Consider the following 24737-nt stretch of genomic DNA (forward strand, 5'->3'; position numbering starts at 1 on the left):
ATACTTCACCAAAGAGATTGAAGCTCTAAAAAAAACAAACAGACATTCTGGATACGAAAAACACAATTAATGAGATAAAAAATAATTTAGAAAGCATAAAAAGTAGATGAGACCTTATGGAGCAGAGAATTAGTGACTTCGAAGATAGAAACCTTGAAATGCTTCCAGTGGAGGAGAAAGAATTAGGATTTTTAAAAAATGAAGAAATTCTTCAAGAAATATCCAACTCAATTAGGAAAAGTAACATAAAGATTATAGGTTTCCCAAAGGAAGAAAAGAGGAAGAAAGGGGCAGAGAGCTTGTTCAAAGAAATAATAGCTGAGAACTTCCCAAACCTGGAGAGGCAACTAGACATAACAAGTACTTGAATCCAATAGAACTCCCAATGACATCAATGCAAAAAGACCTTCTCCAAGGCATATAACGTTAAAACTGTCAAAAGTCAATGACAAAGAAAAAATATTAAGGGCAGCAAGACAGAAGAAAATAACCTCAAAAGGAACCCCTGTCAGGCTGTCAATGGATTTCTCAGCAGAAACCTTACAGGCTAGGAGAGAATGGAATGAAATATTCAAAATACTGAAAGACAGAAACTATCTGCCAAGAATACTCTATCCAGCAAAATTATCCTTCAGATATGATGTAGAAATAAAAGCTTTCCCAGATAAACAAAAGCTGAAAGAGTTCATCACCACTAGACCTGCCTTACAAGGAATGATGAAAGGAACCCTCCTACCTGAAACAAAAAGGCAAAGGTTTGCAAAGCTTGGAGCAAGAAGATAAATAGACAGACAAAATTAGAAAATTGCAGCTCTCTATCAGAATAGGTTAGCAAACACTTAATTGAAACATAAAAGATAAAGGGAAAGAAAGCATCAAAAATAACTATAAACACTTCAATTTAGTCACAAACTCACAACACAAAAAAAGAATAATGTATAACAATAAAACCATAGAAGGGGAAGAAGAAAGGGATGGAACCTACTTAGGCTAATGGAGATAAGAGGCCATCAGAAAATGGACTATCTCATCTATGAGATCTTTTATACAAACCTCATGTTAACCACTAAACAAAAAATCAGAGCAAAGTCAACAAATCATAAATAAAGAGAAAACTGAGAAAACCATCACAGAAAACCAGGAAGATGAAATGGCAGTCAGAAATACGGCAGAAAAGAAATAATGGAAAAATAGAACAACCAGAAACAAGAGATAAAAAACAGAGACTAAAAAAAATACAGTAGAAAGGATTAATGAACCTAAGAGCTGATTCTTTCAGAAGATAAACAAAATTGACAAACCCTTAGCCAGACTCACTAAGAAGAAAAGAAAGAAGACTCAAACAAATAAAATTAGAAATGAAACAAGAAAAGACCCTCAATAGCCACAGGAATCCTGAGAAAAAAGGACAAAGCTGGAGATATCAGACTCCCTGGTTTCAAAATATACTACAAAGCTATAGTAAACAAAATGGCACGGTACTGGCACCAAAAAAGACACAGAGGTCAATGGAACAGAATTGAGAGCCCAGAAATAAACCCACACGTCCATGGACAGCTAATTTTCAACAAGGGAGCCAAGAACATACAATGGAGAAAGGAAAGTCTCTTCAATAAACATGTTGGGAAAATTGGACAGCCATGTGCAAAAGAATGAAAGTAGACCATTATCTTACACCATACACAAAAATTAACTCAAAATGGATTAAAGACTTGAATGGAAGACCTGAAACCATGAAACTTCTAGAAGAAAATATAGGCAGTATGCTCTTCGACATCAGTCTTAGCAGCATATGTTCAAGTACCATGTCTGACCAGGCAAGGGAAAGAATAGAAAAAAATAAACAAATGGGACTACATCAAACTAAAAAGCTTCTGCACAGCAAAGGAATCCATCAACAAAACGAACAGACAACCTAACAACTGGGAGAAGATATTTGCAAACCATATATCTGATAAGGGGTTAATATCCAAAATATATAAAGAACTCATACATCTCAACAAAAAAACTAACAACCCAATGAAAAAATGGGCAAAAGATCTGAACATACATTTCTCCAAAGAAGATATACAGATGGCCAGAGGCACACGAAAAGATGTTCAACATCACTAATTATTAGGCAAATGCAAATAAAAACCACAATAAGATATCACTTCACACATGTTAGGATGGCTATTATGTTAAAATAAAAAAGATAAGTGTCGGAGAGGATGTGCAGAAAAGGGAACCCTCATACACTGCTGGTGGGAGTACAAACTGGTGCAGTCACTGTGGAAAGCAGTATGGAGATTTCTTAAAAAATTAAAAATAGAAATACCACATGATCCAGCTATTCCACTACTGGGTATTTATCCAAAGAATGTGAAATCAATAAAATCAAAGAGATATATGCATCTCTTTGTTCTTTGAAGCATTCACAATAAATATTCACAATATTCCAATATTGTGGATATTCATGATAGCCAAGACGTGGAAGCAACTCAAGTGCCCATCAACTTATGAACGGATAAAGAAGATGTGGTACATATATACCATGGAATACTACTCAGCCATAAAAAAGACAAAATTGTGCAATTTGTGACAACATGGATGGACCTTGAGGATATTGTGCTAAGTGAAATAAGCCAGACAAAGAAAGGCAAACACTGTATGATTTCACTCATGTGGGAAGACAAACAAACACATGGACAAAGAGAACAGATTAGTCGTTACCAAATGGGAATGGGGTGGAGGAAGTGTGAAAGGGGCAAAGGGGCACATATGTATGGTGATGAATAAAAACTAGACTATTGGTGGTGAATACGATGCAGTCTACACAGAAACTGATATACAATAATGTACACCTGAAATTTACACGTTATAAGCAAATATGACCTCAATAATATAATTTAAAGAAAAAAGAAATTGTCCAAAGCCCAACTCTTCTGGACCATCACTCCTTAGCTCTCAGTAATTACCCCCTCAATTTTCTGGCTGAACAGACAGCGGCACTGGAGCAGTCTGAGAAGAAAACTCCCAAGAGTTCTGGCTACAAAGAGTTCTCCTGCCAGGCTCCCTTCAGCCAAGCTTTCCAGAAGAGCAACGGTCTAAATTGCAGAACCACAGAGCCCGGACTCAAGTCAGTCTGTATGCAGGCATGGGACAGCACAAAAGCTTTACTCCTGCACCCCACCTAGCCCTGTTTGGTAGCAACTGCCCGGACCCAAAGCCTTCCTCCTCGGAGTCTCAGCATCCATTCCTCCAGAGCAGCCTCTTCAGGAGGCGCTTCAGCCCCCAGCACAGTTCTCACACAAACCCAGCTTCACCCTCTGCTTCCCTGAGCCACATGGCAAAATGACAGTCCACTAACTCTTCAGGGCTGTCTTACAAGTCTCCCCCTGCTGGCTCTAGCTCCCAACATGCTGTTTCTTCTAGAAGCTCCCCTCTGGAGGAGCAGCAATCCAGAGCTCCACTTCTTCCCAGAAATTTGCTCCCACGTGAACAGCCTCCCTCCAAAGGACAGTCTGTCAACCAACAGGTCCAAGCCCACAGTCAACAAACCTCTGTTCCCCAGAAGCTGGCCTTGGTGATCCAAATGGAGATTCTAGTGGTGGGAGCCAGGGAGGAACAAAAGTAGTCACTTCGTCCCTGAAGTCCACCGTGGTTAGCAGCCCATGCTCCTCAAAGGAACTTACCTCGTGTGCTGGGCTTCACAGCTACGTTGCTGGACAGTTAATGGGGAGACAGATGTTGGGATGGAGAGAGTTCCGGGTTTGGAGCATGAGAACATATGTGTTTCTGAGTTCCAGCACTGTGGCAGATCAGTTTGTACACATACATTTTAAATCTGCCAAACACCTTGGCATTCGCTCAGAGTACCTCATCGAGTCCCATAGGCCAAGGACTCCTTCTGGCTGCAAGAAGATCCAAGTGATGGTCATGGTATTCATCCCATCCTCAGATGGTGTGTTCAACAGAACAAAAACCGGGACTAAAGCTACAACTGGGAGAAGCTGGCTTGTCTCTTTGAAAATATATTAAGATCACTTAATGCATACTCCTTGTAGGGGGCCAATTTCTCCTCTGCACGTAACAATGAAGCTCTTTTAGAGAAAAGACTTGTAGATCCGTCAATTGCGAGACAGTTGTGATAGGATTTTTAAAGGCACTTATTTTGGGCTCAGTTTTCACCATTACCATTAAATGCATTGGATAGAATAGGACAGTTCGTGGATGTCACATTATAAAAAGACATAATTTCAGTGCCTTTACAGAGGAGCAGAATTAGATAACACATCCATTTCAGCCCTCTGAGCACTTCTCAAAGACCTTTTTTTAAAAGACATGCCTGTTTTTGAGACAGAGCCAGTTTTATTTAGTTGAGTTTTTTATAGTTGAATTCTGTAATTCTGTGCCATCCTGACTTGAAGGTCATCTGGGCTCAGAAAACCTGATTCCCAGCCCAGCCAGTTTCAGTTTTGTTTTTCCAGAGTTCATACAAATAGATTCCAGAGCTCCAAAGCCCTTTTTGGTCAAATCTTCATCTTCATTTGTCCCCAGTTCCTGGTAGGTAACCTCTAAACCCTTGGTATTTCCCAGAGATAGGAGTGTCTCTTTTATTCATAGTAATGCACCGTTCAGACCATACCTTGTAGTTTATGCTAACAAGATGACTCAGGATAGAGGCTGACCACGCCAAGAGGACCAACCACACGATTAGAGAGTTGGGGCTATGCGGAGCATATCAGTCTGACTTCTGGGAGCAGAGGGGGGGATGAAGACTGAGTTCAACTACATGGATGATGATCAATCATGCCTACTTAATGAAACCCCAATAACAAATCTGGACACCAAATCTCGGGTGAGCTTACTGAGTTGGTACTACTCTATGCATGTATTACCACATATCAATGCTGGGGTTGTAATGGACCCCTGAGGATATGTCCTTGTCTTTAAAGACACATATGGAAGCATTTACAGATGAACTAGTATGTCTTGAATTTGCTGAAAAATAATCTAGGGAGCGGGGGAGAAAGGAGTTGGGACCTAGATGAGACAAGAGTGGCCATGTGGAATCACAGAAGCTGGGTGCTGGGAACATAGAGATTCAAGAAACTATTTTCTCTACTTTTGTATATGTTTTAAATTTTCCAAAATGAAAATAAAACGGTGATGCATATGGAAAAGATATGAATCCTTACTTTACACCATGTGGTAGGCAAAATTCTAAGATTGTTTGCAAGATTATAGGCCCTTAGGACATACATACACACCTTCTCCTAGTTATTCAATCAAATACTAATCTAGGTGGTGCTGTAAAGAAGTTTTGCACCCACAAATTTGAGTTCCCAAATCAGCTGACCTTAAGATAGGGAGATTATCCTGGGTGGGCCTGACCTAATCAGGTGAGCCTATAAAAAGGATGAGACTCTTCCTGAAGATATTCATAATCAGAGAGCTTTGAAGCATGAGAGAGATTCCACACAAGGGAGATTCTTCATTGCTTGCTTTGAAGATGGAGGGGACCACATGGCAAGGAATGTGGGTAGACTGTAGGAGCTGAGAGCAGACTCTGACTAACAGCCATAAAAGAAATGGGGACTTCACTCCTACAGCTGCAAGAAACTAAATTCTGCCACAACTATGTTAGCCTGGAAGAGGACTATAAGTTCCAGATGAGCACACAGTCAACAACTAGATTTCAACCTTGTGAGATCCTTAGCAGAGAGCTCAGCTAGGTTATCCCAGACTTCCGACCTACAGAACCGTGAGCTGATAAATTCGTGCTATTATAAGCTGCAGTGTCTGTAGTAACTCGTTACACAGCAAAAGAGAACTAATATACACAATGAACAAAAATAAATTCCAGTTGTGAAAAATAAAGCTTTACAAATTTTCGAACCAAATTTAGACAAATATGTTCATGACCATGATGCGGGGAACGATCTGTTAACATACGAAAGGCAAAATCAACAAATTCGACTATACGGAAATTATATACTTCTGGACTACAAAATGCCCTAAAAGATAAAGTGAAAAGAAAATGCATGGGCTAGGAGGTGCTATTTGCAAGACATAAAATTACACAGAATAATTTTTAATCCACTCCTACAAACCAATAGGGGAGAAAAACAAACAAGCCAACAGAATATGAATCGGTAACTCACAGATATATGAAAAGAGGTCCCATATGACCATGCATCAGAGAAATACAAATTAAAACAGTAATGAAATGCAACTTTACCTCCACTGGACCAAGAAAAGTTAAAAATTCAGATAATACTGAGTTTTGGTGAGGATGTAGAATAAATAACAGATACTCTCATGTCCTGCTGATGGGAGTGTAAATTGGTACAGGCATTTTGGAGAGCAATGTGATAATATCTGGTAAAACTGAAGATGCATACACCCTTTGACCCAGGAATTCTACTTATGGGAACATATTCTAGAGAAAATCTTATAGGCTCAGGGAAACATCCACAATCATCATCGCAACATTATTTGTAATATTGAAAAACTGCAGAAAACCTAAATGTCCATTGACAGTAGAATGAAGTTAATTAAGTTTTCATTTTTTTTCAATCCTCAATATGCTCTTTAATCTTGACTGCCAACCCATCTGCTAATCTGCGAGAGAAACACCCCAATTGAAAATAAACTGCTTATTTCACCGGCTCGGAGTTACCCATAATTCTCTCAATTGTTGTCATCCACAGAAAAATGTTTCCACTGACTGTGATCTCAGAAGGCCTCTGAGCCAACAGGGATCAGAAGTGCCCAATATATCTGGAAATGCACTCCCATCCAAGGATGAAATGACTTTCTAAAGTGAGCTGGAAATTGCTGAGCTGAAAGAGAATATGGATAATCCAAGTGAGGCAAATGAATACCTCTAAGCTACTGAAAAGAGAATATTCTTTTGAAAGGTGCCCCCCCAGACCACGTGAGAATTAATTTCATTTAATGAGAGCACAAGCGAAGCTTAGTGTCTAGAAGTCAATCTGTGGGGGCCGGCCTGATGGTACAGCAGTTAAGTGCGCACGTCCCGCTTCAACCGCCTGAGGTTCGCAGGTTCAGATCCCGGGTGCGGACATGGCACCGCTTGGCACGCCATGCTATGATAGGCGTCCCACATAGAAAACAGAGGAAGATGGGCATGGATGTTAGCTCAGGGCCAGTCTTCCTTGGCAAAAAAAGAGGAGGATTGGCAGCAGATGTTAGCTCAGGGCTAATCTTCCTCAAAAAAATAAATAAATAAAATAAAATAAAAGTCAATCTGTGGATTCCTCCAAACATTAGCACTAGGTATCATGTTCTGCTATTTAAAACACATGCAGCTTTTTAAATCACCTCCAAACTTTCCATCTTCATTTTGGTTGTATTTATACATTCCTATCTCAGGTAGGAAATGGCTGAATAAGGTATTGGCTAGTAAAAGCATTAGATGCCCTCAAGAAGTACTTATGTATAAACTTAACAAAATAAAGAAAACGGAGAAAAGACTTTTTGTCTTTTATCTGTCTATGACAAACTTTTACTTTTAAAGCATTTTTATATCCATTTTAGACCCAATTTATATTTCTTTATTTATGCTGGATGTTTATCAGGAATTACACATTGGAAGCAAGTCCATTGCATTATTTATATTTGTATTTATATTTGTATTTCTTGGATACTATCTAACACCTTCCATTACAAGAACTGACTAAACAGAACTAGCCAAGATATATTTTTTTCCATTTTTGCTGATACATAGTTACAATGGAGTGATATTTTAAAATTCAAATAATATATTTTCCTAAAATATTCCAATTGCAGAGTTATGTATGAGATGCTACAAAATATATGTGTTTGATTAACAGTTTTATGAATAATCATATCACATAATTACCCAGATTTATCACTTTAAATTAAATGAAAATTCTTTGTGGCAGAAGGTTTGTATGAATATGAAACTGTTGATTTTTGTTCTCATTTGCTCAGTTTGAACCGTGCCACATTGTGACTTGCAAAGCCATCTTCTCTTTGTGCTAATTATCCAAAAGTGAGTTCAAAGTGCTTTTCCATTTACCTAAGTGTGCAAAATCAAAAACTTAATTGCTAAGTCAAAGTGCTAAGGCAAAGGCTCTAGATTTCTTCAATTCCAACCCTAATGACTCTTAACATGATGACTATTTTATCAGGCCAAGGAAGGCTCTGCTGCTTAAAGCAATTACTGAGCTCAAGGCAATGGAGTGTCTCATTATAATAAACTGATGAGAGATTAAAATAATAAATAAGACCCTGTCTTAGTCCGTTTGGGCTGCTATCACAGATGACCATGGGCTGGGTGGCTCATAAACAACAGACATTTATTTCTCACAGCTCTGGAGGCTGGGAAATCCAAGATCAAGGCACCAGCAGATTTGGTGTCTGGTGAGAACCCACTTCCTGATTCATGGATGGCCATCTCACTATGTCCTCAAATGGTGGAATAGGCCAGGAGCTTTCTGGGGTTTCTTTTATAAGGGCATTAATTCCATTCATGAAGTGACCTAGTCACTTCCCAAAGGCCCCATATTGCTCAGCAAACAAAGGGTCCTCCATTTATGGGACCCACACTCTTTAGGGTCCAGTAAGGATTATAATTAACGACAAAAAAGTTTTGTGTTCTCTCACATCTGCCTACCTGCCCTGGCTGCCTCACAGGATTCAGAGTTAATAGGTGTAAAAAAAATTTTTTTAACTATAAAGTGCTATATACTTTTTCTCAGAGATTATTTATTCCAACCTCCCCATTTTACAGATGATACAACTGAAGCCCAGACAAGTTAAATAACTTGCCTAAACAGTTAGAGGTAAAGATTGACTTTATACCTGGTCTCTAGCCCACTGTGCCATCATGCCTTCCATTAATCTGAACTGCCTCAGGCAATTCGTGCATTTCTGGAGGCTCTGCTTTCCCACACTCCATTAATTTGGGATTACATGGGACTGTTCTCTTGGGACCCTCCAACACATTCGTGCGCCTACATGCAATCATTCACACAGATCCCCCGGTTGAGGAAATGGAAGGGAAGGCACTTTCACTCTTTTACTAATTCATTTATTCAACAGATACTTATGGAGCACTGACTAGGTTCCACGTACTGTTCTAAACTCTGAGATGTAGAGGCAACAAAATGGACAGAAAACCCATGCCCTCGTGGACTTTGCATTCTAGTGGGAAAAAGATATGCTAAACAAATACACAAAATAGGTAGCATGGAAGATGATGGAAAATGCTATGGAGAAAAATAAACCAGGGAAGGGGGATGGGGAGGGTCACAGGAAAGAGGGAGGAGGCTGAAATTTTAAATCGGATGGCCAGAGAAGTCTTCTCTGAGGGGGTGACATTTGAGCAAAGACCTGAAAGAGATGAAGTGTCAAACCAGGCAGCCATTGGGAGGAGGGCATTCCTGGCAGAAGAAATAGCCAGTGCAAAGGCCCTGCATGAGAAGGAGGCCTGGCACATTCGAGGAGCAGCTAGGAGCCAGTGTGGCAAGAACATAATGAACAAGGGGAAGGTGAGCACAGAAGGGCAGAGAGGTGACAGGGATATCATGGTGTAGGCCCTGATGGGCCATGGTAAGGATTTTGGCTTTTAATCTGAATGGCGGCACAGGCCATTGGAGGGATTTGAACTAGGGAATGACTTCCCCCTCTACGTCTCTCCTGCTGTCTTCTCCCTCCAACAGTACCCATTCAAAGTTTCAGGGCAAGGGTGTCAAGTCATCTAGGTCCAGGTGGGACGTTCAGGCACCACTTCTCCTTTCACTGGGATATCTGTTCTTTAAATCTGGCTTTCCTGGTAGAAAATAAAGCTTAACTAGAGAATTTTCAAAAATCTGCGGAAAGTGTTTTCCAAGACCTCTGTGGGTTGCCTAAAGTCTCTTTGCAGAACAGGAAGTAAAAAAGAAAAAAACAACAGGAGATATGAGGTTAGGAGAGGCAGCCGACCCAGTGGGCTTTGAGGAAGTTAAGAAACAGGGGGTGGGGAAGAACCAGTCAAGAGACCAAGGAATTAATACCTGATATGTGTTTAGGACTGTCACATGCATTCCAGTATTTGATGATCCTGTGTCCCTGGGACTTGGGCAGAGAAGATGGTACTAGTCCTATCGTATAACAAGGAAACTTAGGCACAGAGCAATCACATGATTTGCTGCTATCACACAGGTAGAGGGCAGAAGTGGGGCTAGAACACAAGTCGAGACCCTTACCCAGCACTCCCAGTGCCACTGCTTATTGTTTAAATAGCAGTAAACAAAATAGAGAACCCAAAATAGACAAGTGGGACCACATCAAACAAAAAAGCTTCTGCACAGCAAGGGAAACCATCAACAAAATGAAAAGGCAACCTACGGAATGGGAGAAAACACTTGCAAATCATATATCTGACAAAGGATTAATATCCAAAATATATAAAGAACTCTTACGGGGCCGGCCCTGTGGCTGAGTGGTTAAGTTCACATGCCCTGCTTCGGCAGCCCAGGGTTTCGCCAATTCGGATCCTGGGTGTGGACCTAGCATCACTCATCAAGCCATGCTGAGGCAGTGTCCCACATGCTGCAACTAGAAGGACCCACAACTAAAATGTACAACTATGTACCAGGGGGCTTTGGGGAGAAGACGCAAAAATAAAATCTTTAAAAAAAAGAACTCATACAACTCAGCAGCAGCAAAAAAAAAAAAAAACAATTCAATTAAAAAATGGGCAGAGGAACTGAATAGAAATTTTTCCAAGAGGTACATGAAAAGATACTCAACATCACTGATCATCAGGGAAATGCAAATCAAAACCACAATGAGATATCACCTCACATCTATTAGAATGGCTGTCATCAAAAATACAAGAGATAGCAAGTGTTGGTGAGGATGTGGAGAAAAGGGAACCCTTGCGCACTGTTGGCAGGATTGTAAATTGGTGCAGCCACTATGGAAAACAGTATGGAGGTTCCTCAAAAAAGTAAATATACAACTACTATATGATCCAGCAATTCCACTTCTGGGTATTTATCCAAAGGAAACGAAATCAAAGAGCTATCTGTACCCCCAGGTTCATTGCAGCATTGTTTACAATAGCCAGGACATGGAAACAACCTAAGTGCACATCAATGGATGAATGGATAAAAAATGTGGCATAGGGGCCAGCCTGGTTGCATAGTGGTTAAGTTGTCATGCTCCACTTTGGTGGCCTGGGGTTCGCAGGTTCAGATCTGGGTGTGGACCTAGCACTGCTTGTCAAGCCATGCTGTGGTAGCATCCCACATAAAATAGAGGAAGATTGGCACAGGTGTCAGCTCAGCAACTGTTTTCCTCAAGTAAAAAGAGGAAGATTGGCAACAGATGTTAGCTCCAGGCCAATCTTCCTCACCCAAAAAGCAAAAAGACAAACAAAAAGTGGCATATACGTATAGTGGAATATTACTCAGCCATAAAAAAGGAGGAAATCCTGCCATTTGTGGCAACATGGATGGAACTTGAGGGTGTTATGCTAAGTGAAATAAGTCAGACAGAGAAAGACAAATACTGCATGATCTCACTTATATGTGGAATCAAAAAAACCCAAACTTATAGAAACACAGAACAGACTGGTGGTTGCCAGAGGCAGGGGGTAGGGAGTAGGGGAAATGGGTGAAAGTGGTCAAAAGGTACAAACCTACCACTACAATGAGATGAATAAGTTCTGGGCATGTAATACACAGCATGGTGACTATAGTTAACAATACTATATTGCATATTTGAAAGTTGGTAAGAGAGTAGACCTTAAAAGTTCTCATCAGAAGAAAAAAATGTGTAACTATGTCAAGTGATGGGTGATGACTAAACTTATTGTGGTGATCATTTCATAATATATACATATACCAAATCATTATGTTGTACACTAATACAATGTTATATGTCAATTATATCTCAATAAAACTGGGAAAAAATTAATCGAAATTTTCAATTTATATTAAAAAAAAAGAAAAAGAAAACCCATGCTCTTGTGGATTTGCATTCTAATGGGGAAAAGATATGCTAAACCAATACATAAAATAGGTAGCAAGCCTACAAGACAAGAGGATTATAAAAGGGGAAATGGAGACAGGCCCCCTTAGGAGGAGAGATGGGGCCTTAAGGAGGCAGCTCTTTATGTTGTCACACACAAATTTGTTTCTAACAGGAGAGAGCAAAAACACATGAGTGAGACGGGGCTGGCCCGTGGCCGAGTGGTTAAGTTTGCGCGCTCCACTGCAGGCGGCCCAGTGTTTCGTTGGTTCGAATCCTGGGCATGGACATGGCACTGCTCATCAAACCACGCTGAGGCAGCATCCCACATGCCACAACTGGAAGGACCCACAACGAAGAATATACAACTACGTACCGGAGGGGGTGGGGGGGGCTTTGGGGAGAAAAAGGAAAAAATAAAATCTTTAAAAAAAAAAAAACACATGAGTGAGAGTGGTGTAGCGTCATGGCTGTGAGAGCAGGTTCCTTGCCCTTCTCAGAACTGCTTGATTCCTCAGGCGCTCACAAGAAACTCCTCCTTCAGTTCTGGGCATTATGCTTGCCCCATAATCTTCTGTGGACCGTGGGCAGGACAGGTTCCGTTAGGTGGGAATGAGCCCTAAGCCCTCTCTTAGTGGAAGCTGGGGGTGATTTCCCTCCATGGGAGGAGCCACACTGCCTGGTCCGGCGCAGCGTCAGTCCAGACACAGTTGATATTGGAGCCTGGGTCTCTGGCCGACCCTTCCCAAGTATCCTTTCTAAGAGGTTCAGCTTCTAAAAACCCCTCTTACACTGAGGCTTCTGTCTCCCACACACTCCTTTATTTCCTTCCCAAGTCCTGGAAGTCAGAAAACAAATGCAGTTCGAGGGAGGAGCTGTTGCCTGGGGCCTGAGAAGCTGAGTTTCCGGCCTTTGGTAAAATTGCTCCCTCCTCCCAGCGGGCCAGGGCTCCTTGACACGGCTGTCCCTGTTTATTTTCTCTCCACTAGCCACTCTGAGGCTTCTCCATGTTTTACTTTTTGGAAGGGTAGAGGAAAAAGGTCACCAGTTGATGGTATCTTCCTGCCCTTTCATTGTCAGTCATCACTGTACATTTGTTACCACTTATTAAGAACCTGCTGTGTACATGGCAAGAACTGCATTCGTGATTTACATATATTTTGCAAAAATTGTGAAGGCTCTGAGTTTTACTCTACTTGCAAGCTAACAAGTTTGCCTGCCACAGTTTCATGGATGCTGGCAGAAGACACAAGGTTCCTGGGTCAGTGACGAAGTACACACAACAGTAGCAGTAGTCAGAGTATCATCATTTGTTCTGGTCTCCCAAGCTCCAATTCCCAAAACGTGATGCAGTGAAGTCTGCAGACACGGGGGGTTGAATTCCAGGAGAGGAGTCCCAAGTTTAAGGAACCCAAATCTTTTAAGATGGGCAGTAAGTCTGCCTGACCTTTGCCTGGGTAGGAAGCATTATCTTCATTATACAGGACAGCAAACAAATGTGCCCTCTACTCTGGAGGGAGACACTATCTCTATCTTCCAAGGCTGTTTGCTTGAAAAATATCCTTAAAGACATAGTCTGGAATAAAAGCTCTCTGTTTTTGTGAGCAGTGTCTCTGCTTACAAGACCTGCAGATACACAAGAGACCTACGGAGAACTGTCTCCCAACAATGTTATCCCATTGAAGCTGAAAAATGGGCATTGTTTTCCCCATTTTTCAAATGAGAAAACTGAGGGCCAGAATCAAACTTGTCTAGGATTTCACAATGTAGGAGGCAAAGTCTGTGTGAGCCCAAAGCCTGGGCCACATCCTTGGGTACCTAGGGCACATAACAGTCAGGCACTCACTGTGTCAGACACGGAGGACACAGAGCACAGCCCTGCCTCTGAAGGAATCAGAACTGAGGAGACAGAAGATGCCCTCCACACCCCTGAGCAGTGTGGGTAGACCTGGGCGGGGGGCCCAGGGTCACCTCTAACCAACTTCAGCAGAGCTGGTCTTTTCCCACTTCTCTCTCTCGCTCTCTCTCTCTCTCTCACACACACACATACACACACACACAAGAAAGTTGCTCACAGATATCATTTCTTATAAGTTGTTCTCCTCTCTTTGGTGCTTGCTACTGCTAATCTGCTAGAAGTCAACAATATTAAAGGAAGACAGTTGTCTTTTTTCAGGGACATGTTTGCTCCTGGCTGTGATTTTTTCAATATTACATATTTGCAATATAGTCATATTTTTGATAAGTGTCATCATTGCAGGTTGCTGAGAGGTAATTAAACACCCCAATATTTTGTGTCTTTCCATAAAGATCACCCTGATCCTAGGGGATCCCCCACCTCAGCCAGCCACAGAATCTGTGGTAGGAGCTCAGGCTGGAACGTGCTTATCACATCTGAGGTTTAAGGAACAAGAATTTAACGAGTTTGGCTGAGGCAGAGAAGCCATGGAAAGGGAGACAATGACTAGACAGACAGGTATGAAATGGGGAGCTGGCCCCAGGAGGCCTTAAATGCCAGGGTGGATTTTGTTCTGAACAAACAGACAATCACTGACGGTTTTTGAGCTGGGGATGACTTGATAAAAGCAATGTGTTTGGAAGCGGCGCCTGCAGCCACATGGGGATGAACTGCCGTGGAAATGGCTCAGACACAGTGGTTTGCCGCTCTCACTGCACAGTAGAATCACCTGGGGAGCTTTTAAAACACACTGACGCCCCTGCCCCACCCCCCACCAATTAAATCAAAATCTCTGGGAGTGGGGCCCAGGCACCAGTAATTCTTCACAGCTCCCCAGGAGAATGACTGCTAACAGGTATGGGATTTCTTTTTGAGGTGATTAAAGTATTCCGGAATTAGATAGGGGTAATGGCTGCACAACTTTGTGAATATACTAAAACCCACTGAGTTGTACATCTTAAAAGGGTAAGTTTTATGCGTGTAAATTATATCTCAATGAAACAAAGAAAGAGGGCGGGAGGGAGAAAGGGAGGAAGACAGGAAGGGAAGAAGGGAGGAAGGGAAGAGGAGGGAAGGAGAGGGGGAAAAGCAGAGGAAGGGAGAGGGAGAGAGAGGAAGAAAGAGAGAGAGAGAGCAAGCTCCCCAGCAGATGCCAATGTGCAGCCAGAGTGGAGAGCCATTAGCCTAGAGAAAAAGAGACTTCTGCTTTGATTCAGACCCAAAGTGTGGGGCCTGCAGTGGGGTGTGGCAGTGGGACAAGTCCCAGCGGAAGGGTTAGCTGTGAGGAACAGTATAGAGGAAAACTGGCCGACAGATGAGTATTAATATCTGATTGGTTACAGAAGGTGAGGAAAAGAAAAAAGAAGGTAAAGACTTAAGCTAATCTTTTCAGCCTTGGTGACTGAAAAAACCCAGATTTGGTAGGGAGAAGGAGAAACAACTGGAGGTGAGCTCCTTTTGGACTTGTTGAATTCAAGCTGTTGCAAAGAATTTCAGATGTTCAGCAAACCACCGGAGGTTGAAATAAAAGCCATACACTATGACAATGAGATGAGAAGCACAATATATAGCAGTGAGGACTGGATGATTCCTCAGAGACCGTTTCTTATTCTTTCTGCCACTTATAGCTGTGTGAGTTTCAACAAGCCGCTTACCCTCTCTGAATCTGTTTCCGTGTATGTGAAATATGGTTAATAATACCTGCCCTGCCTACCTCACAAAGTTGTATGAATGAAATAAACATTAAAGAGCTTTGAAAACTATGAACCCTAAGGTGTAGGACATATATAGTCACATGATTTTCAGCAAAGGCACAAAAGCAATTCAATGGAGAAAAAAGTGTTGCCAATAAATGATGATGGAGCAACCAGATATCTATATGGGAAAAAAATTAATCTGATCCCCTACCTCATACCATATAAAGGTAAGATGTGGGCTTTTTCACATGTTACCACTTGTGGAAACATTAAATATTCTTCCATAAATAAAATAAATCATTCATCATTAAATATTATTAATGTTGTGATTTGATTTTGCTGAGCTAAGTCAACGATAACTCATTGGCTCCATAAATCACGGCAATTACTACCATTCTCTACTATAAAGAGAGTCACTCAAATGATGCCCTACATTATCGCCAAGGTTCTTAAACATCTATTTCTTTACTTGACTTGTCAGGCTAACCAAGGATGAAATAGCAGATCATAGAGTTAGCTATTTCTTATCAAGCAGATAAGATTAGCTTTCTGTACCTCAGCTAGGGGCCAGGGGTGGGTGGGGGGGTGGGGAGAGAGAAATTTTAAAATACAGATGGAGCCATTAAAGTAAATCACATTAACTCTGGGTTAAAATCTTGATAGGACTTCCAAAATATCTTTTTTGGGGGGGACAGGCACAATTCAAGCCATGACACTGTCAAAGAACATCAAGACATGCCAGAAATTGCACATGGGATCCAAACACATTTCCCTACCTGGGAGGAACCAAAACTCAAAAAATCATAAACTGTTGTAAGATCCAAAAATTTCAAAAATTAAGTTTTGATCGAAATAATTCAAATGCAACTTGAATATTCCATTCAGGTTGATGGAAGGCAGCATATTAGAATGCAGATTAAAAAGGTGACGAAGTGACATCAAAACTTAAAGGTAGTATTGGGGCCTGCCCCATGGTATAGTGGTTAAGTTCATGCGCTCCACTTTGGCGGCTCAGGGTTTGCAGGTTCGGATCCTGGGTGTGGACCTAGCACCACTCATCAAGCCACACTGTGGTGGCATCCCACATAAAATAGAGGAAGATTGGCACAGATGTTAGCTCAACGACAATCTTTCTCAAGCAAAAAGAGGAAGATTGGCAACAGATGTTAGCTCAGGGCCAATCTTTCTCACACACTCATAAAAAATTAAAGGTAGTATATTAGTAAAATAGAAAATGAAGCAATAGGTGGTATAGTCTAGTGTCAAATCACCTTCTGATTTCACACAGTTTATCATGTCAGCAATGCCATAATTTAAACCATTTACTTCACTTATGGTGAGAATAGCATCTGAGCACTTCCTGAAGCCAATCATGGAATCTTAACATGGTCACATAATCTGATTCAACACAAAATAATTTGTGCAGATTATTTAGTCAGCACTGCATTTAGCTGCCATAACTAGAAAAGGACAGATGTTGTAAGAGGATTATTTATTTAGGCTTTTCACTAAAGTAAAAATTTAATCTTCAACCTACAAAATATACCCCAATTAAATTCCTCGTGGACCATGCAATTGAGTAAAACTAAACTGTATCTCATATCAAACACTATGTGTGTAATTGAATTGCTGTAAATCTAATCATATAAACCAACTTGGCAAGCTTTATTTGTAAAGGGCCAGATAGCAAATGTTTTAGGCTTTGCCGGCCATATGGTCTCTGTGGCAACTCTTCAGCTCTGCCCTTGTTGCACGAAAGCAGCCATAGACAATATGTGAACAAATGGGTGGTCTGGCTGTGTTCCAATAAAACTTTATTTACAAAACCAGACAGCAGGACAGAAGGCAGACCATGTGAAGACACAGGTAGAAGATAGCCATCTACAAGCCAAGGAGAGAGGTCTCAGAAGGAACCAATCCTGCCGACATTTGATCTCAGACTTCTAGTCTCCAGAACTGTGAGAAAATAAATTTCTGTTGTTTAAAAGAAAAAAAAACAAACAGCAGGCCAGATTTGGCCCATGGCTGTAGTTTACTGATCCCTAGTTTAAACATACTAAAAGACAGCTTGTTATGTAAACTAAACTTGTAAGTTCTTCATTACATTAAAAAGTCCTTTCTTACCCTGTCCCCCACCCCTAAAACACATTTTTTTTCTTTTTAGTAAATTGAACTTAGGATATTGGATTTGCTTTAAACAAGGTAAACTCATACTGAATGTCATTTCAACTGGAAGGAATCTCGAGCAGCAATTTTGTTTGGTCTCCTAACATGAAATAAACCTGTGCCTAAAGCGCCTCAGAAAGATGAGAATCCGATGATCTACTAAGAGCTAAAAGAAAGATAGATCCATAATTGCCTTAATAGTCCATGCTCTCCTCAAAATAAAACTTTTCCGGGGAGCTGGCCCCATGGCCGAATGGTTAAGTTCGTGCGCTCCGCTTTGGCGGCCCAGGGTTTCACTGGTTCGAATCCTGGGTGCGGACATGGCACTGCTCGTCAAGCCATGCTGAGGCAGCGTCCCACATGCCACAATTAGAAGGGCCCACAACTAAGAATATACAACTATGTACCAGGGGGCTTTGGGGAGAAATAGGAATAAAATAAAATCTTTAAAAAAAAATAAATAAAAGTTTTCCCTTCTATCTAACTCCAATCTCGTGCTGCTATTTAAACCCATTTCTTCTTGACCCGTCTTCTAGAGAGAGAATGAAAATCCAGCCTGTCACTTCTTTCAATGTTACCCACCTCTGGACGATAATTCATAAAGTCCGCCAGAAATACTCAAGGATCTCTGGACTGTAGGTGGCATGTCCCGTGGGGCAGCTCCTTAAAGCCACAAGCATGTTCATAGAGGCAGTGATGTCTTAGCGCAGCACCTGTAATCTCTAACGCATCTTTTAGCAAGCCTTTATCCTCATCCACCTCCCCTCCCTGCAACACTCCAACTAGGGATGGTAAATAGTAAGGAAATAGAAAAGAGGAGGTCATTGGACTGGTTAAAATATGGTTTTAAAAGATCCATTATTTAGTCATTCAACACATTCGACATCTTCTGTAACAGTCATGTGTGGAGCCCTGAAAATACAGTTGACATCTGAGAGAGAACTAGCAAAACCCATGTGGAAATGTAAAAGGCCACCTGTGGGCGGACTCTGACAGGGTTGTCACAGATGGGACTCCTCTAAGCCGGCAGACGTGGTTTTACTGTGAAGCTTCAGGGCCCCTCACTGGATAGACACCTTCCAAGACCCCGGGGAGGAATGCTAGCTATACGTTCCACACAGTCAGATGTTTCCATAAAATTTGCAAAATCAGTGTCTTAGTTCAGGCTGCTATAACAAAGTACCATAGACTGTGGCTTAGACAACAAACATTTACTTCTTAGAGTTCTTAAGGCTGTGAAGTCCAAGATCAAGGTGCAGGCAGATCCAGTGTCTGGTGAGAGCCCACTTCCTGGTTTGCAGACGGCCATCTTCTCATTGTATCCTCACATGGTGGAGAATAGAGAGAGGGAGCTCTCTCAGGTCTTTTTATAAAGGCACTAATCCCATAATGAGGGCTGCATCCTTATGACCTCATCACCCCAAAGGTCCCACCTCCTAATACCATTACACTGGGGGTTAAGATTTCAACATATGAATTTGAGGGGGACACAAACACTCAGTCCACAGCAGTCAGATAGTATAATTCCAATCAGCTAAGACCATTGTCTCTTTCCACTCTGACATACTCTTCATCACCCTTTCCCTCCTGGAGGGTAGTGGTGGAGTGGCTGTGGACATTCTTAATAAATATTGGCTTCAAATTGGATTTCTTTCTTTTTTTTTTCTTCTTTGTGAGGAAGTTTGGCCCTGAGCTAACACCTGTTGCCAATCTTCCTCTTATTTTATTTTTCTCCCCAAAAGCCCCAGTACATAGTTGTATATCCTAGTTGTAGGTCATTCTACTTCTTCTATGTGGGATGCCACCACAGCATGGTGTGATGAGAAGTATGTAGGTCTGTGCCGAGGATCTGAACCGGTGAACCCTGGGCCACCAAAGCAGAGCACACAAACCTAACCACTCGGCCATGGGGCCAGCCCCAGGATTTATTTCTAAATAAATATCCTCAGTCAAATCTAATTTTAGATATTTTTCTTAATGAAAGCCCTTGCCCACTCTTAAACACACAAGTACACTCCCCTGCCCCAGATCTGTCTCTGTATCCTGGTTATAATCTCAGAAAGGAAAAAGACTAAATGTGGTTATAACACATTAGATGGAAACTAAATCAACTGAATTGCACCTATTCGGAGGAAGTGTGACCCCAGAATGGGCATAGTCAGACTCCAGACTAGAAAAGGAAGCCCAGAAACCCAGAAGTAGGCCATGTTTACCCAACACTGGCTAAGAAGAAACATACACAGCCAGGAGGAACAAGTCACTGAGATTATTCACCACATTTTTCCTAATTCCACCCTTACCACTTTCTTTTATAACAACTCCTCATCTCCCTAAATTGCCTCATCTCCCTAAATTCTTAGCCAATTACTCAGGCTAAGAGGCATGAGTCTGCTGGCAATTAAAACAGAATATACTCCAAGCTGGAAAACTAATAAATTGGCATTCTGTCTCTTATAAACATGGACGAGCTCCCTCAGAGTACAATCAACACTGTGCCCACTGACAAATTCAGGTTCTGGATCTGCAAGGGTGAAGCCAACCTGGGTGGCCTGGTCTGGGCAGTCAGCAAAGCCCCCAAGGGACAATTCTTCATCTTAATGTTGCCACCTCCAAACTGTGGCACTTTAGGAAAAAGGTGACATCCATGGAACCAGAAAGTCACACTTTTCTCTAAGCAGAACAGACCCTAAACAGTTTTTGAACTAGAGCACCAAAACCGTGCCACCTCCAGGCAGATTTTCCCAAAGGGATTAATAAGTTCCCAAAATGTATTCATACTTCTTTGTTGATAAAAGAGAATCTCAAACTCTACAAGAAAAGAAATTCTCTACTTCATTATTGAAGCAAAATACTCTCTGCTATGGTTCTGAAGATTTTCTCTTTCCACTTCTCTACTCCTTAAACCTACAACTCTCTCTTCTGATCACAGCTAACATGAGCCAGGCACCAAATATTTACTATTTGCAGTTCTCCCAACTGCCTTGCCAAGTAAGCATTCTTGCTTATACAGACGAGGAAATTGAGTCTCATAGAAGTTGATCAACTTGTGCATAATTACCAAGCCATTAGGTGGTAGAAACAAAATTAGAATGATGCTTTTCAAAGCATTCTACCTCTCTCTAAATTGCCAGCATTTCCCAGACTACCTTGAATCCAGAGCAAATAGTGAGATTTCAGTCCTACCATTTATACTTAAAAAAATTAAGAATGTATTTACAATAGGTGTTAGATACCCAGGAATTCACCTGTGACTGGCTTGGCAAAGAGGCAAAGGCATATATAGAAATTTCTTACTTTAAAAAAATATCCTTAGGGGGAGTGATGTTAGCATCATGGCGGAGTGAGCACTTCCCTTAGACCCTCCCCCATAAGATACAATGAAAAAGCCATTCATAAATCACCAGAGGACATTCACACAACACAATAGGTGTCTGAGACATGCACGCAGCCATACATCTGATAGTGGAGGTGCTGGGCCCCTGGGAGGAAATGGAAGGAGGTAAGGGGATCTCCTTACCTAGGGAGTGACCTAGGAAGCAGGACCACATGTGGCTCTGAGAAGAGAGGGGGGAAGAGCAGCTCTCTGTGGGAATGACTTCACTCTCTGAATTGCCTTCCAGCCATGGGAAAGCACCACACAGAGAAGGATAAGCTATTGCCAGGTTGTCTACATCAAGCCAGCAACTCCGGGGGCAAGGGCAGAGTAAGAATACCACAGGATCACATACCTGAAAGAAAGAGCCCCTACCTTCGCCTGGCACACCAGCTTGGCTGATTGGTCAGAGCAAGGGACGCCCGCCAGAGCACATGTGCATGCATATGTAAAGCAGCAGTGGTGAGCAGGCAATTGCAGACAGGCCCTGTCAGCATAGATTCCAAAGGACAGGCACAGATACTGAGGATTGCAGCACGCTCAGAATACACAGTTCCTGACCCCCACCCCCACGTGGCAGCAGGTGGAATCTGTGACCAGATACTACCACTATGTGACAGCACAAATCTAACCCATCAAGTACTATGAACAAATACATTAATACTCCAGACCAGAAGGAAAATGACAGGCACCCAGAAATCAATCCTGAAGACACAGAAATTTACAACCTAAATGACAGAGAATTCAAAATAGCTATCATAAAAAAATCCCAATGAGTTACAAGATAATTCAGACAGTTCAATGAAACCAGGAATAAAATTAATGAACAGAGGGAATTCTTCAAAAAATGGACTGAAACAATCAGAAAAACGAGTCAGAAACGTTGGAGATGAAAAACGTAGTGAATGAGATTAAAAAACAAATCTGGAGTCCTTGAATAACAGAGCTGATTTATGGAGGACAGAATTAGCAATCTGGAGGGCAGAAATACAGACACGCTTCAGATGGAGGAGGAGAGAGAACTAAGACTAAAAAGAAATGAAGAAATTCTCAGAGAAATATCCAACTCAATTAGGAAATGCAACATAATGATTATACGTATTCCAGAGGGAGAAGTGAGGGAGAAAGAAGCAGAGAGCTTGTTGAAAGAAATAACAGCTGGGAACTTCCCAAACCTGGGGAAGAAGCTGGAATTACAAGTAAAAGAAGCTAACAGAACATTTACATAAATGTAAAAAAGAGCTTCTCCAGAGTATATATAGTAAAACTGGCAAAAGTCAATGACAAAGAAAAAATATTAAGGGCAGCAAGGCAGAAGAAAACAAATTACAAAGGAGCCTCTATCAGGCTTTCAGCAGATTTCTCAGTAGAAACCTTACAGGCTAGGAGAGAGTGGAATGATATATTCAAAATTCAGAAAGACAAAAAATTTCAGCCAAGAATACTCTATCCAGTGAAAACATCCTTCAGATATGATGAAGAAATAAAAACTTTCCCAGATAAACAAAAGCTGAAGGAGTTCATTGCCACAAGACCCCCCCTTTACAACAAATTATCAAGAAGGCACTCATACCTGAACAAAAAAAAGAAAGGGCTTATAAAGCCTTGAGCAAGGAGATAAATAGGCAGACAAAATCAGAAAATCACAGCTCTCTATCAGAACAGGTTAGCAAACAATTATAACATTAAAGATAAAGGGAAGGAAAGCATCAAAAATAACTATAATCTCAGCACTTTAACCACAGACTCACAACACAAAATGGAACAAGTTGTGATAACAATAACTTAGAAGGGGAAGAGGACAGGGATGGAACCTGCTTAGACTAAGGAAGTAAGAGGCTATCAGAAAATGGACTATCTCATCTACGAGACTTTTTATACAAACCTCACAGTAACCCTTAAACAATCAGAACAGAGACACAAATGATAAATAAGGAGAAAACCATCATAGAGAGCTACCAAACTGAATTGGCAGTCCAAAATACATGGGATGAGAAACAAGGGAAATACAGAACAACCAGAAAATAAGTGATAAAATGGCAGCATCAAGCCCTCAGATATCAATAATCACTCTAAATGTAACTGTATTGAATTCTCAAAGGAAAAAAAGACACAGAGTGCCTGGATGGATTAAAAAACAAGACCAAACAATATGCTGCCTCTAGAAAACACATCTCAGCCCTAAAGACAAACATAGGCTTAGAGTGAAGGGATGGAAGATGATACTCCGAGCTAATGGCAAACAAAAGAATACAAGCAAAGCAAGCCTCAATAAATTTAAAAAGACTGAACTCAGATCAAGCCTCTTTCCCAACCATAATGCTAGGAAACTAGAAATCAACTACAAGAAAAAAGCTGGGAAAGTGACAAAGATGTGGAGACTAAACAACATGCTACTGAACAACCAATGGAACATTGAATAAATTAAAGGAGAAACCAAAAAATATCTGAAGACAAATGAAAATGAAAATACACCATACCAACTCAAATGGGATGCAGCAAAAGTGATCCTAAGAGGGAAATTCATAGCAATACAGGCCCATGTTAACAAACTAGGAAAATCTCAAATAAGCAATCTTAAACTACACCTAACAGAATTAGGAAAAGAAGAACAAAAAAAGCCCAAAGTCAGCAGAAGGAGGGAAATAATAAAAATTAGAGCAGAAATCAATGAAATAGAAACCAAAAACACAGGAGAAAGGGTCGATGAAGCTCAGAACTGATTCTTTGAGAAGATAAACAAAATTGACAAACCCTTAGCTAGACTCACTAAGAAAAAAAGAGAGAAGGCTCAAATAAATAAAATTAGAAATGAAAGAGGAGATATTACAATGGATACCACAGAAATAAAAAGGATTATAAGAGAATACTATGAAAAACTATATGCCAACAAATTGGATAATCTAGAAGAAATGGATAAATTCTTAGACTCCCTCACAAGACTGAATCAAGACGAAACAGAGAATCTGAATAGACCAATCACAAGTAAAGAGATTCAAACGGTAATCAGAAACTTTCCAAAAAATAAGAGCCCAGGACCAGATGGCTTCTCTGGAGAATTCTACCAAACATTCAAAGAAGATTTAATACCTGTCCTTCTCAAACTATTCCCCAAAATTGAGGAAGATGGAACACTTCCTAACACATCTTATGAGGCCAATATCACCTTGATCCCAAAGCCAGGCAAGGACAACACAAAGAATGAAAACTACGGGCCAATATTGCTGATGCATAAACCAGCAATGATTGCATAGATGCAAAAATCAACAAAACATTGGCAAACAGAATACAGCAAAACACTAAAAGGATCATACACCATTATCAAATGGAATTTATACCAGGGACACAGGGATGGTTCAACATCTGCAAATCAATCAACATGATACACCACATTAACAAAATGAGGAAGAAAAACCATATGAATATCTCAATAGATGCAGAGAAACCACTTGACAAGATCCAACATCCATTCACGATAAAAGCTCTCAATAAAATGGGTATAGAAGGAAAGTACCTCAACATAACAGAGGCCATATATGACAAACCCACAGCC

Source organism: Equus przewalskii, chromosome X, assembly GCF_037783145.1.
Source record: "Equus przewalskii isolate Varuska chromosome X, EquPr2, whole genome shotgun sequence".
Taxonomy (NCBI): Eukaryota; Metazoa; Chordata; class Mammalia; order Perissodactyla; family Equidae; genus Equus; species Equus przewalskii.